Source organism: Colossoma macropomum, unplaced genomic scaffold, assembly GCF_904425465.1.
Source record: "Colossoma macropomum unplaced genomic scaffold, Colossoma_macropomum, whole genome shotgun sequence".
Lineage (NCBI taxonomy): Eukaryota > Metazoa > Chordata > Actinopteri > Characiformes > Serrasalmidae > Colossoma > Colossoma macropomum.
In genome coordinates this window covers 1951435-1965430 of record NW_023494786.1, presented here as the reverse complement: position 1 = coordinate 1965430, position 13996 = coordinate 1951435, and the positions used below count along the sequence as shown (strand labels likewise).

Here is a 13996-nt window from a genome sequence, read left to right as displayed (position 1 = left end):
GATCATGTCTATAACTTGTCTGGAACATAGAAAATAGCTAGTTACTGAATTTAGTCTACTAACACTTTATTTGAAGGACTCATAAAAATGAAAGATTAGCACACAAGTATATGCGTATTCTGTTCACATTTATTAGAAACACCTCACTTGCAGGGAGGCCTGGATCATCAAGTTAGAAGCTCCTGGGCTCAAATATTTGGTGGGCCACTACCTGGCTACCTGTTTTAGGTGGTCAGTGATTTTATTTATATCACATCACAGCAGGTTACACGAGACCTAGGCGGCCCCCATAAGCAATTATGAGATCAATTGTTATTCCTTATATTTCAGAAAATAAAATTTAGAATGTGGCCAATTTTAGACTGACTGTGCACAAATACATAATCTATGTCATAAAAATGATAACACCAATATCTTTGTTCACTCTCTAAATACAGGTCCTTGACAGCTGGGATGGGCTACAGAAGCATGTGTGCGCCGGTGGCAGTAAATTATTTAAAAATTCTATATCAAAACTGTAATGTATGCTTTTGTGCCATTTATATAAGTGATGCCAAACACAAATAAATGTTATTATTTTGTACTAGTCTTTGTTTTCTGATTATAACAGAATATACATACATACATACACATACATACATACATACATACATACATATATATATATATATATACATACACACACACACACATTATATATATATATATAAATACACACACACACACACACACACACATACACACTTCATTTTAACACATTAACAGCCTTTAATTCCTTCTCAGAACCAACTTGCACTAACCCAGAAAAAAAAAAATCATAGGGGTCTATTAGTTGAAATGTTGAAATGAAACACGAAACACAGATTAACACAAATTGTTGAAACAATTATAATTCAAGGATTTAGTACAGAGAGAGAGAGAGAGAGAGAGAGAGAGAGAGAGAGAGAGCGCGAGAGAGAGAGAGAGAGCGCGAGAGAGAGAGAGCGCGAGAGAGAGAGCAAGAGAGAGGGAGAGGGAGACGAAGAGGGCGGGGAGGTGGGGAGAGATCAGATCAGGCCAGTCAACGACAATAAAATAACATTTCTTAATCATTTAATATATTCTGTGAAAAATAATAAATGATATGAAATAAAATGCAAAAGTACAAAATATGACGGGCCAACAAGAAAATCATCTCGCGTTTCAGCATCAAACATCAAGTTGTTTTTTTTGGAGTGATATATATATATATATATATATATATCGCTCATTAAATTTATAAATGAGTTAAGCTATTTAACAACATTTTGCACATTTAAAGTGGCACTGTCACAGAACGCCTTTTCATGTTTGTCAAATTGCCCTGCGATAGACTGGCAACCTATCCAGGGTGTTTCCTGCCTTCCGCCCAATGACAGCTGGGATAGGCTACAGAAGCATAGCAACAGAACATAAGCCTAAGATCACCATGTGCAATGGGGAGCATCAGGTGGAGTGGTGTAAAGCATGTTACTAATGACAAACGAGCATCACACCCCCTCCACCAGCTTGTCTTCTTCCAACAGTGCATCCTTGTGCCATCACTTACCCAAGTAAATGCAGCACATGTACCCAGCCATTTACAAGAAAATGGATCAGAAGACCAGGAGATCTTCTTCCATTGTTCCAAGGTCCAGTTCTGATGCTCATGTGCCCATTGTAGGCGTTTTCAATGGTGGACAGGGGTCAGCATGGACACACTGACCAGACTGTGGCTATGCAGGCCCATACATAGCAGAGTTCCTCCTGTAGCCATCATTAATTTTTTTTGTGATTTCTGTGCCACAGTAGTTCTTCTGTCAGTTCAGAACAGACGGGATAGCCTTTGGGCATCGATGAGCCTTGGGATCCCTACACCCTGTTGCCGGTTCGTGGTTTGTCCCTCTTTGGACCACTGGTAGGTACTCACCACTGCTGACCAGGAGCACCCCACAAGCCTTGCCATTTCGGAGATTCTGCAATCCAGGTGTCTGGCCATAATAATTTAGCCCTTGTCAACGTTGCTCAAGTCTTCAACACATGAACTACAACAACCAACTGTCCACTTACTGTCCAATATATCTCAGACCATGACTTGTACTGTTGTTATGAGATAGACATTATTCGCCTCATTCGTGAGTGGTCATAAAGTTTTGGCTCAACCAAACTTCAAACTAGCTCACAAGATATCGTTCTACTGTATTTTCATACAAAAATGTTGATTTTACAGGCAAAAAGACACTAAAGACTTATTGCCAAGAAAGGGCTTTAAATAATAAGCTAATATGCCTAAAATGTATTTTTGTTTTTATGAACCTGTTAGCAATGGGTGTGGCTTAAATAGCCAAACCGCCTAATTAGAAGGGATGTCCACATATGTTTGGCCATGTAGTACTTTTATCAGCATTCTTACCAAACCACCCACTGCCAAAACCATCAATGGACCCTAAAACCACAGCTGACTAGATATTATAAAGGTGGTGGACCACTCTCAGCACAAAAGTGACATTGTTGTTCAAAAATGACCAAAAATTATGTTAAATAGCATAACACATTTACAAATTAAAGGACAGATATGTAAGAACTACAAAAACTTTATCCTGATGTTTGATGCTGAAATATGAAATGATTTTCTTGTTGGACTGTCATATTTTGTATTTTTGCAATTCATTTATTTAGGTATTATTATTATTTTGTATTAAAATGTATTCAGTGATTAAGAACTACAATTTTACTGTGTTGTTCTAAATCTCTAAATTACAATTGTTTCAAGGATTTGTATTAATGCTTTGTGTTAAACATTTCAACCAATAAACCCCTATAGTATTTCTTTGGGTCAGTGCAGGTTGGTTCTGAGAAGGAATTAAAGGAATTAAAAAGAGAAGTTGGCAATAAAATGAGAATGGTTAAAAAAACAATGTCTGACCAAAATTTCTCTGTGTAAGTGCCACTGTTACATAATCCTTGCCACTTAAATGGCTGTAACATGGCTCATATCATACTGCCAAGTGCTACCATCATGTAGGATCTGTCATGTCACTAACTTTAGGGGGCTCTTGTCTTATTATCACGTAGGCCTATGTAGGCTCTGTCACGTAAAACCGTCACATAATGCTAGGAGGCTCTTATCTCACTGTCATATGCCACTGTCACATAGGCTAACCCTAGACCCACTGTAAGGAATGTCACAAAATGCTAGGGGACTCTCATTTCACAGTCACGTGCCACAGACCAAGTCACTGTAATGACTGACACATAACACTACGAGGGGGCTCTTGTCTCACTGTTACGTGGCACTGTCGCATAGGCCAGGCCACTGTTATGACTATCACATAGTGCTGGGGGGGGCACCTATCTCAATGTCACATGCCACTGTCGTGTAGGCCGAGCAACTGTACTGCCTGTCACATAATGCTAGGGGGCTCTTATTTCACTGTCACATGCCACTGTCATGTGGGCCCATGTAGGCTCTGTCATGTAGCACTGTCACATAATGCTAAGGAGCTTTTACCACACTGCCAGGTGCCACTGTCATGTGGGTCAAGCCAGTGTAATGACTGTCAATTAATGCTATGGGGCTCTCATCTCACTGTCACTGCCACACTCACAGAAGTGTAAGTAATGAATTACATTTACTCTCGTTACTGTAATGGAGTACAGTTTTCCCTGTAATGGTACTTTTTGGAGTAGAATTAAATTATAGTACTTTTATTCTTACTTGAGTTAATTTTTAATGAAATTCTTTTTTTCGCTACTTTAATTTTCATAACGTTACAGGGTAAAAATAAACTATGAGCATATCAACTCAGAAACCAATACGAACGAATCGCGGTTAAATTTAAAAGATTCACCAATCAAAAAACAGCAGCTCTGGCAGGAAAAACACTACAGAGATGTCCAGTTTAGTGGAGAAGAACAGAGAACTGAACCAGCACACACGAGGAACAGACCGCATCCAAACGATCATCTGTATTCATTTTCACATGATCTAAAGAAAACGGCATTATTATCAGTGGCCAAACATAAAAAATGCTGAGATCCGCTTTCACAGCTCGACTCCAGCCTGAGGCACCATTAGCCAAGCTAGCTGATCCGAGCTAAACAGGTACTGTGTTTACGGATTGCTTCTTTCTTTTATAAAGCTTCTGTTTATTAAACTTGAAATCTGCTGCGTATATTTCATTACAAGTGTCTGTCAGCTTTTACTTTAGTTAACAGGTGTCGCACACAGCTTACAGCATACCATTTAAATACAGCCTAGTTTAGCTGCTGTTGTGGAAATAACCAGTCGTGAGACAAGAAATCTAGTCTAATACAGGCTCTTCTTAAACTCTAGACAGTGTTTCTGTCGCGCTGTCGTTGACTGGCCTGATCTGATCCCTCCCCACCTCCCTCTCCCTCTCCCTCTCTCCCTCGATTCAGTCTCTTAAATGAAGTTAATTAAACAGTAACATCCCCTGCACAGTCTTTCGGGAATTCTAAAATACTTTATTGGAAGCAAATAAACAAGGACATCTAATATAACCATCTAATCATGAAATGCATGCACTTTATTGCAAACGTTGTTCCTTACACAGTTCACAGAAAGGTGTGTAAATGTGCACTAGCAGAGCATACTGTGATTAGTCTCAGCTCTCAGAACTTTTGCTTCAGTGTTTTTCTGTACAGATTATTTCCAATGATGTAGCTGAGTCAGCTCAAAAATATGTTCAGGTTGTGACAGCGGAATACGAAAAAGTAACTTAGTACCTAAGTAGTTTTTCAATTAACTACTTATTTACTCCTACTTAAGTAATTTTATTTACTAATACTTTTACTCGTGCTTGAGTAAATTATCACTACAGTAACAGTACTTGTACTTGAGAAGGGATTTTCAGTACTCTTTACACCCCTGCACGCTCATGTAGGCTAAGCCACTGTGATGACTGTCACATAACACTGGCACTCATTTCACTGTCACATGTAGGCTCTGTCATGTAGGACCGTCACATAATGCTAGGGGGTGCTTATCACACTGTCACCTGCCATTGCCATGCCACTGTTATGACATTCGCATAACACTGTCATGTGCTGCTGTCACGTAACGCTGTGGGGGTGGCTTCTCTCACTGTCACATGCCAGTGTCATGATACAGTAATGACAACCACATAACACCAGGGAGCTCTTAGTGCACTGTCACATGTCACTGTCATGTAGGCATATGTAGACTCTGTCAACTAGACTGTCAGTGCTTGGGGGCTTTTATCACACTGCCAGCTGCCACTGTCATGTAGGCCGAGCCATTGTAATGACAATCACATAATGCTAGGGGGCTCTTATCTCAGTGTCACGTGCTGCTGTCATGTAGGCCAAGTCACTGTAATGACTGTCATAACACTAAGGGGCCTCTATCTCTCTGTCACATATCACTGTCAAGTAGGCCAAGCCACTATAATGACTGTCACATAACACACATGATGTAGGCCATGTAGGCTCAGTCATGTATGACTGTCACATAATGCTAGAGGGCTTTTAACACACTGCCAGGTGCTGCTGTCATGTAGGCCAAGCCACTGTAACGACTGTCACATAGCACTGGGGAGCTTACCTCACTGTCACGTGCCAGTGTCAGTCTATAGTAATGACACTGACGTAACACCAGGGGGCTCTACCTCTAATGCTTGGGGGCAGAGGTCTGTATGGGACTGATTTTTTCAGTCGCGCTCCCGCAAGATTTCATCCCACTCCCACAGAAAATCGCAATAATTTCTCCTGCCCACAATCGAAACGATTTGTCCCACTCCTGCCCGCGCAGTCCCACGCACATCCAATATCTGACACAGTCTAATCACAAATACATTATTCTCTGCTAAAATGATATGGCAGTCATGGTCATCAGGCTCACTGTGAAGTAACTTTACCAAATGCCACTTACTCCCAGTAAACACAAAGCAGGAATTAAACCACAGAGCAGTTACTTTTTGGTGTTTTGCTGGGCAGCTGTGAAGTCGGACTGAAGGCTCCGCCTTCTCTCTAACACCTTTCCGCGTTGCTCACGCCACACAGACGCAGTATATAAATCAGACCTATGAGAATTTGCGTGCCGTTCACATGTTCAGTTGCTCAAGTATGACTTCATTCGTTTTAACCGTTTTACTGTTATATTGTTTACATATATGATTTAGTGATCATTCTACTTTATTTAGGCTACTCAGTAATTTGCAGGATTTCTCTTCATGCATGCTTCCACTCACTCCTGAAGGAGTTTTATTTCCCGCCTGCTCCCACAAACAGCACCGAAAACTAGTCCCACGCCACGACATATTGTTTCAGTTCCTGCGGGAATCCACGGTACTGCAGACCTCTACTGGGGGCCGGCTGGGCCAATGTAATGACATTCACATAACACTAGGGGGCTGTTATCGCACTGTCACATGCCACTGTCATGTAGGCACATGTAGACTCTGTCATGTAGGACTGTCACGTAACGCTAGGGGGCTTTTACCACACTGCCAGCTGCCACTGTCATGTAGTCCGAGCCACTGTAATTTAATAACATAATGCTGGGGGGGGCCTTATCTCACTGTCACATGCCACTGTCATGTAGGTCATACAGGCTCTGTCATATAGAGCTGTCACATAATACTGGGGGCTTTTATGACACTGTCACGTGCCACTGTCAAGTAGGCCAAGCTACTGTAATGTCTGTCACGTAACACTATGGGGCTCTGCTCACACTGTCATGTGCCACTCTCATGTAAGCATATGTAGGCTCTGTCATGTAGGACTGTCACATAACACTAGGGCTCTTATCTTACCGTCAGGTGCCACTGTCACATAGGCCCATATAGGCTGTCATATAGGACTGTCACGTAACGCTGGGTGCCTCTTTCCTCACTGTTATGTGCCACTGCTTTGTAGTCCAAGCCACTGTATTGACTGTCACACACAGTGCCGCCGGAACCACTGTGACAATGCCCCACTAACTTTTTGGGTTCAGGATGCACACATAAAAACCTCCGCTTTCTCTAAACCAGCAGGAACAGAGTAGAATTCAGCGACAGAGCCAACCACAATCTCCATTACAGCTGAGGTGCTTTCAGACCTGCCTCGGATGGTGCGGACTGCCGAACTTTTTCTTTAGTTGGTTTCGTGCGACTCCACCCTAAATCAGGCAGCACCAAACGACTGAACTGTGCTCACAAGGAAATTCAACACTAGAGCATGTTTTTTTTTCCAGTGTACATTTTCTCTGTACTATCTGCTGCTTTAATATAGGGCTGGGCGATAAAACGATAACGATAAGTATCATGCTATAACTTTTCCTCGATAGAGCGATAAGACAGGTTCGATAAATTTTTGATATAATACACTGTTCTCACACTTCCACGTTTTAGCGAAAGCCCTGGTGGCATTTTCTACAGCAAGGAAAGCGACACTAATCTGCTGTCGCCAGGAGAGGGCGCACTTCCGAGTTTTTCAACTTGATTAGAGAGGGAGGAGGCCACGAGTAAAAAAAGGGTCACCAACTATACTTTAGCAACATCTGAAACGTGGAGTTATACATTCCCTGTTTGAGTGGAGCGACCGGCGATCTGTTCTCCTGTGACCAAGTGACGAGATAAGTAATGTAACGGTACTGTCCTACGGTGAACTCACCTCTTTCCATGCATCCTAACAACTTTAGCGGTGTTAAATCACGTCTGCAGTGCCATGTTACAGCGCCAAACCGTCATATTTTAGTATTAGTGCATTCTCGAGCAACGAAAGTGAAAGAAAAAAGTGGGTTAATGTTAGTTATAGCCCTGATTTAAACGGAAGTAAACTGAGGAAGCTGTGAGGCATTGGAGAGCGGGAGAGCGCTATCTTTCCAGGCTAGCTGTTTTTGGCTGCAGGCTAATTGAAGCAGCGCTCCGGCACAACACGGTGAACTGATGATACAGTAGATCAAACAAGACACAAAATCACCGCTTTCAGTTTAAGCATACCTAAAAGGAGGACTCTGTTTGTCTGGTGCAAGAGATTCACACTGCAGATAATGCTTTTACACAGCGAACGTCAGATATTTTGCGGTTCACCCCTTAAACTACTACGATAGCATAGAGAAATCCAGTCGTCACTAGCTGGTGTCTGAATACTGTGATATGCTCTGACATGGATGTGGTAGAAGTGACAGCAGTGACCTGCCGAACCGAGTTAACGATGTTGAGAAACTAAAGAGTTTGGCACTGTTGTTGGCCACTTGTTTAGCATTTGTAACGGGATAGCCCAGCACTCGTCACCAGACAGCTAAAAATAATAATAATTTTCTTAATTAATTTATAATAATTTTCTTTCTTAAATTATGACTATTACAAAAATTGCAGCTGTGCTTTTCCAGCTGATAAAAACAGCTCAGAAACTTTCTCCCACTCTCCCAAGACAGATTTGTGAAATGTTCCACTGTTTGGTGAGTGTTTGTCATGATCCGACCATAAGTGATAGTTTAAAACCACAATTAACCACCCAGGAGCAAAATCAGTCTTCAAACGTGAAAGAAATAATGATTTGACATTTATCGCGATATGTATCGATATCAAACGATATGAATTTTGTTTATCGTGATAACGTTTTTGGCCATATCGCCCAGCTCTACTTTAATATGTCACTCCTTACAAACAAGAATATCGTTCCTGCACTGCGAGCTACTGTAAATAACAAGAGACAAGCAATAAAATAATGATATGCGTTCGATTTTGGCGCACGGATCGTGGGGCTAATTTTTTGCACCAGCATCAGCAACCTGATTGTTTAAATTTAAATTGGTATCCACATGGACGATAAGCATCTCTATTTTCTGTTTTTCTGTTTTCATAATGAATGTGAGAGTAACAGCACTTACATCCCCGCAAAATTCTGATCAATAAACAAACACCCACATTTGTAATTTAGTCCACTTTAACCCTTAGAGTCCACCCACCGAGCCAAATGAAAGAGATACAATATCACAAAAAACAAACTGTGGTGGGACTTTAGAAAATGAACTGGGCATGAAAACAGCCTGATGTTCTTCAGAGATGTTAACAAATACTGCACCTACAGAAGCATCAAAATCATCAACATGCAGCATTTATCAGCATAGGAACTAAAGACTATGCAGTTCTGTTGATCACTTTTTGGTATTTTTTTTTTGGTCTAAAATACAAAGCTCCAAAGTCAGAGATGTAACCAATTACAAAGCAGCACAAATAATGGCACCATCAAAACATACTGAAATATCACAATATCACATATTGATGTAACACAAAAATTACTACCTAAATACAAATGGCTAAAATTTAATGGAGTAAAAGATTCCTTTACTCACTTTAGTAGAAGTAAAAGTAATATGACTTGAAAATACTCAAGAGAGTAAAAATCCATTTATATATACTTAAGTACATGTACTTGAGTAAATGTAACTAGTTACTTCCCACCTCTGAACAGGTTAATAAAGGCATGTCATTAGCATGACATGCAAGGCAATTTTGCTCAGTAACCTAACTGCAATTCATCACTTAGCCAGCCACTTTTTTTTTTTAAACAATATGTTTTACCCCACCACTTTTGGAGGTGTGGTGCCACCCCTGGTCACATAACACTAGGGGGCTCTTATCTTTCTGTCATCTGCCACTGTCATGAAGGCAGAGCCACTGTAATGACTGTCACATAACACTCAGTGGCTTTAAACACACTTATGTGCCACTGTCATGTAAGACTGACATAATGCTAGGGGGCTCTTCTCTCACTGTCTCGTGCAGGGCCACCAGAACCACGGGCATTTGACCCACCACTTTTCAAATTACTTGGGTGAAGACCCACCATTTTCTGATTGAGTTCAGATCACTTACTGACAAAGAAATTAAATTATGTGGAGCGCTGACGAATAGACACGAAGAGAGAGAAAGTGAAACTCCTTGGCAGAACCAGATCAGAATCTCCATTTCAGCTGGGGGCAGGACATTTCCCAAACAGTAAAGCCTTCGTGAGTTGGTGTTCAACCTATGGGAGGCAAATCGGCCAAAAAAGAAATTAAAATTAAAACAATAAAATGTAAATGCAAACCTCTTTTTGACATTTCTTTTTCCAAATATCTGCGCAAATATCCTGCCAAAATTGAAAATGAAAAAATACCTACATTTGCAATTTCATTTTTCACACGAGCACGAGCCATTTGTGGAAAAAAATAAAAATAAATTTGAAGCAGCTATTTCACATTTCATTTTAGTCATTATTCTGGTATTTCAAGGCCATATCTAAAATGGAAAAGCTAATAGAGAAAAGAAAATCCAAGCTTCATTTTGGATTGGCTTTGGCTTTTCTTCTTTCTTTTCTTCTGCCAAATGGATAAATCAACAGCAAAGTGACAGTTTGCGATTCAGTTTCAAGTGTCAGAATAAAAAGGCAAATGCAAACTAACATCGGCACCACCTGCTGGAGATTTATTTTTCATTTCCCACTTTACTTTTTCGTTTTCAAATTGACCATTTGGTCTGACGGTGTTTGGTCTGATGTTCAGTTTCACCAGATCTGAGACATGACGATCGCTTTTCTCGAGACTCAGAAGTTGTTTAGCTTGAGGAATGATGCCGTTCTGACGCTGAGGTCTGAGGATGTCCTAAAATGTACCCCGCTGGCCCGCCTAGTGCTAATTAACATATATTTGCATGTTGGTCAATTTGAAAACAAAAAAGCAAAGTGGCAAATGAAAAGTAAATTACCAGCAGATGGTGCCGATGTTTGTTTGCATTTGCCTGTTTATTCTGACACTTAAAGCGCATCCACACCGAACACTGAATCACAAACTGTCACTCTGCTGTTGATTTATCCATTTTGCATTTTAATTTTGTCAGATATGCAGCCTATTGCTGTATAAGAATGTAAACATTGCATTTTGACTTTAGTTTTGACACGTATTATGCATTTCATGAAGAAAAGGTAAAGCCTTTTAGCTTTTCTCTTTTAGATATGACCATGAATTACCAGAATAAGGACTAAAATGAAATGACAAACAGCAGTTTTAAATTTATTTTTATTTTTGTCACAAATGACTCATGCTTATGTGAAAAATGAAATTGCAAATGCAGGTTTTTCATTTCATTTTCAATTTTGGCAGGATATTTGCGCAGATGTTTGGAAAAAGAAATGTCAAAAAGAGGTTTGCATCTACATTTTATTGTTTTAATTTTAATTTCTTTTTTGGCCGGATTTGCCTCCCATATTCAACAAGACTCATCTGATAAAAATGTTATTGCGATAGTGTGTGAATTTACTAAATGTTTAAATATATATTACTGCTACATTGCTAAACTAGGATCGTTTTCAGATCTACAGTGGCTGAAGTGGAACTACTGAACTTCTTTAGATTTAGACTAGAGATGAAACGATATTAAAATTTCATATCACGATTATCATGACCAAAATTATCACGATTATCGGTATTATCGCGATATTGTTCAAATGTTTTGAAAAGTAAAATAAATAAAAAAATAAATACTGATACACAAACTGAAACTCGTTTCACCAACTTTTATATTAACACAAACAGAATTGGCAGCAATATGCACTTTTTGTTTGCATAAACATTAAAAAATAAGGTCAATACATTTTTAGTATTACTTTTGTATTACTTACAATACTTGTAATACTCTGTAAACAAAAGAATAGCAAATGTATTATTATTACAGTTATTATTATTATTATTATTATTATTATTACTACTACTACTACTGTTATTCTTCTTCTTCTTCTTATTATTATTATTATTATTATTACTACTACTACTACTGTTATTCTTATTATTATTATTATTATTATTATTATTATTAATTACAATAACTAGGGATTTCCCTGCATAGAGAATTAAATCTCGACCAATTCTGAGGTGGGTCTTAATGGAAAATTACTACTTCTAAGAAGTGCTGCACTCGGGGGATTTCTGTCCGAACTGCAACTGCAGCATTATTGTGCCGTTGTGGCGCTGAACCCCTAATCAACACAGTGCACCAGGAAAAACAGCCAAAATCACAGAGGAATTGCGTGACCGCGCTGTGAGCTGCAGACAGTGTAGAACTCACACAGTGTGTCTTCACCTGTGGAGCTGCTTCTCTAAAAGCATTTTAAAACTAAAACATAACTTAAAATTAACATGCATCTGAGCTGCAGCAGAAACACTCCTGAAGTTTAATCTCTGAAACTTTGCTTTTCCTAAAAGCAGCACACAGCGTTACTCGCGTGAGGTCCCGTCTCAAAGCACACTATCTTCCCTATGTAGTGCACTTCGTGGACCATGAAATAGCAAATCCTTCACCCAAAGAGTGCAAGAAACGTTCGACTAAGTCATCTATAATCAACATTAACAACTGGCTACAAATTCCCTATTTAAAACTCAACTGCTTGTTAATGATGATCGTGTTTGTTTGAACAGTAGAGCACTATGTAGGGGACACTGAGTGATTTGAGACGGTGTTATTCTCAGACAGTAAACACTGCAAGCGAGACAAGAAAGGGGAGCTGTGCAGATTGAACCTCTGCAGCGTCTCGTTCCAGAGCTCGTGTGACTGTTAACTCAGAGCTCATTTTGGAGACTCTGCTCCACAGAAATGTGTTAAAAGCTTTAGTTTCGATTTCAATTTCACAGTTGATTCACCAATTGTTTTTCTTTTTTTTTGACGCTAAAAGCTTCATTTTATATGATTAACGAACCATAAGCATAGGTTAAACCACACAGACCATGACATTTCTTCTATTTCGAAGTCCCCACAGACTTCTACGTTAAAGTTAACCTTGCATTCTCTAAAAAGTAGCGGGTGGTGGTCGCGAAATGACTCGTAAAGTTTGATGTGTTGCCCCCTTTCGCCGCTATTTTCTTTCGGCCTGTTCTGCAGACAGGGTGGTCATCTTCAATTAACTTTCCCTTTGCATCCTTATAAAACCCAAAATATGACCAAATGTCAGACTTGGTCTTCTTAGAAGGCTGAAATATCTCCGAATCTCCGAGTTTTCACACCGCGGTAATCGACCGCGGTTTTAACGATACTTTAAAGTTCAAACGGTGCTACTAACCGTCATTAATTTTACCGCGGTTTACCGTGAAACCGGTTTCATCTCTAATTTAGACACTCCACCCGTATTCAGGTCCGCCCTAAAGAACTACTTCATGAGGGAAATCAACACCAGATTGCGTTGTTCCACTGCACATCAGAGCTGTACTATCAGCACAATCTGTCTGCTTTTACAGTTTACTGATTACAAATGCTCATATCATTCCTACTGCTCAAGCTTCTGTTAATAACCTAAGATGAGTAATAAAACAACAGCGAAGATATGGGTTTGATTTTGGCACATGGATTGCGGAGCATATTTTTAGCCAAGCAACAGCAACCTGACTGGTTACATTTAAATTGACAAACAAAACATAAATAAGAAGACATCAAGTATGATTTATTACTATTGTTATGATTTGGTGCACATTTTCATGGTGGCAAATATGAGACTAACAGAGCACTTGCTTCCCTGCAAAATTGGTGTGTATTTTGGAAAATTAACTGAGTTTGGAAGCAGCCTAATGTTCTTCAGAGAAGTTAGCTAGCAGAGCTTACTATCTGAGGCTGAACCCAGTGAGGCACAGGATGAAAACAAAAATGTGACCGTCACATAGGCCAAGCCACTGTAATGACTGTCACATAACACTAGGGGGCACTTCTCTTACTGTCACATGCCACTGTCACACAGGCTGGGCAAGCAACATGTCAAAACATCACAGTAAAGAACATTTACAGCTTATACTGCTGCTCAGATCCAGGCCTGCCTATGCAGCACTACAATGAAAGCACACTAACCACGGTGTCAGTCATATAATTGCAGTGTTTTTGCTGATTGAGACAAAACAATAGCAAGATTCCATATACATTTATAAGAGCGCGAGTTAACAACAACCAAAGCAGCACGTCTCTATAAAGCATGTGTCAAAACATTTACCCCAATAAAAACAACATAAATT

The 13996-nt window shown here is 39.8% G+C and overlaps 1 protein-coding gene across 1 annotated transcript in view; it reads right to left on the bottom strand.

Moving 5' to 3' along the window:
- Positions 1 to 13996, bottom strand: part of strn4 (striatin, calmodulin binding protein 4) — an 84923-nt gene that overhangs the window by 8261 nt on the left and 62666 nt on the right. The window lies entirely within an intron of this gene.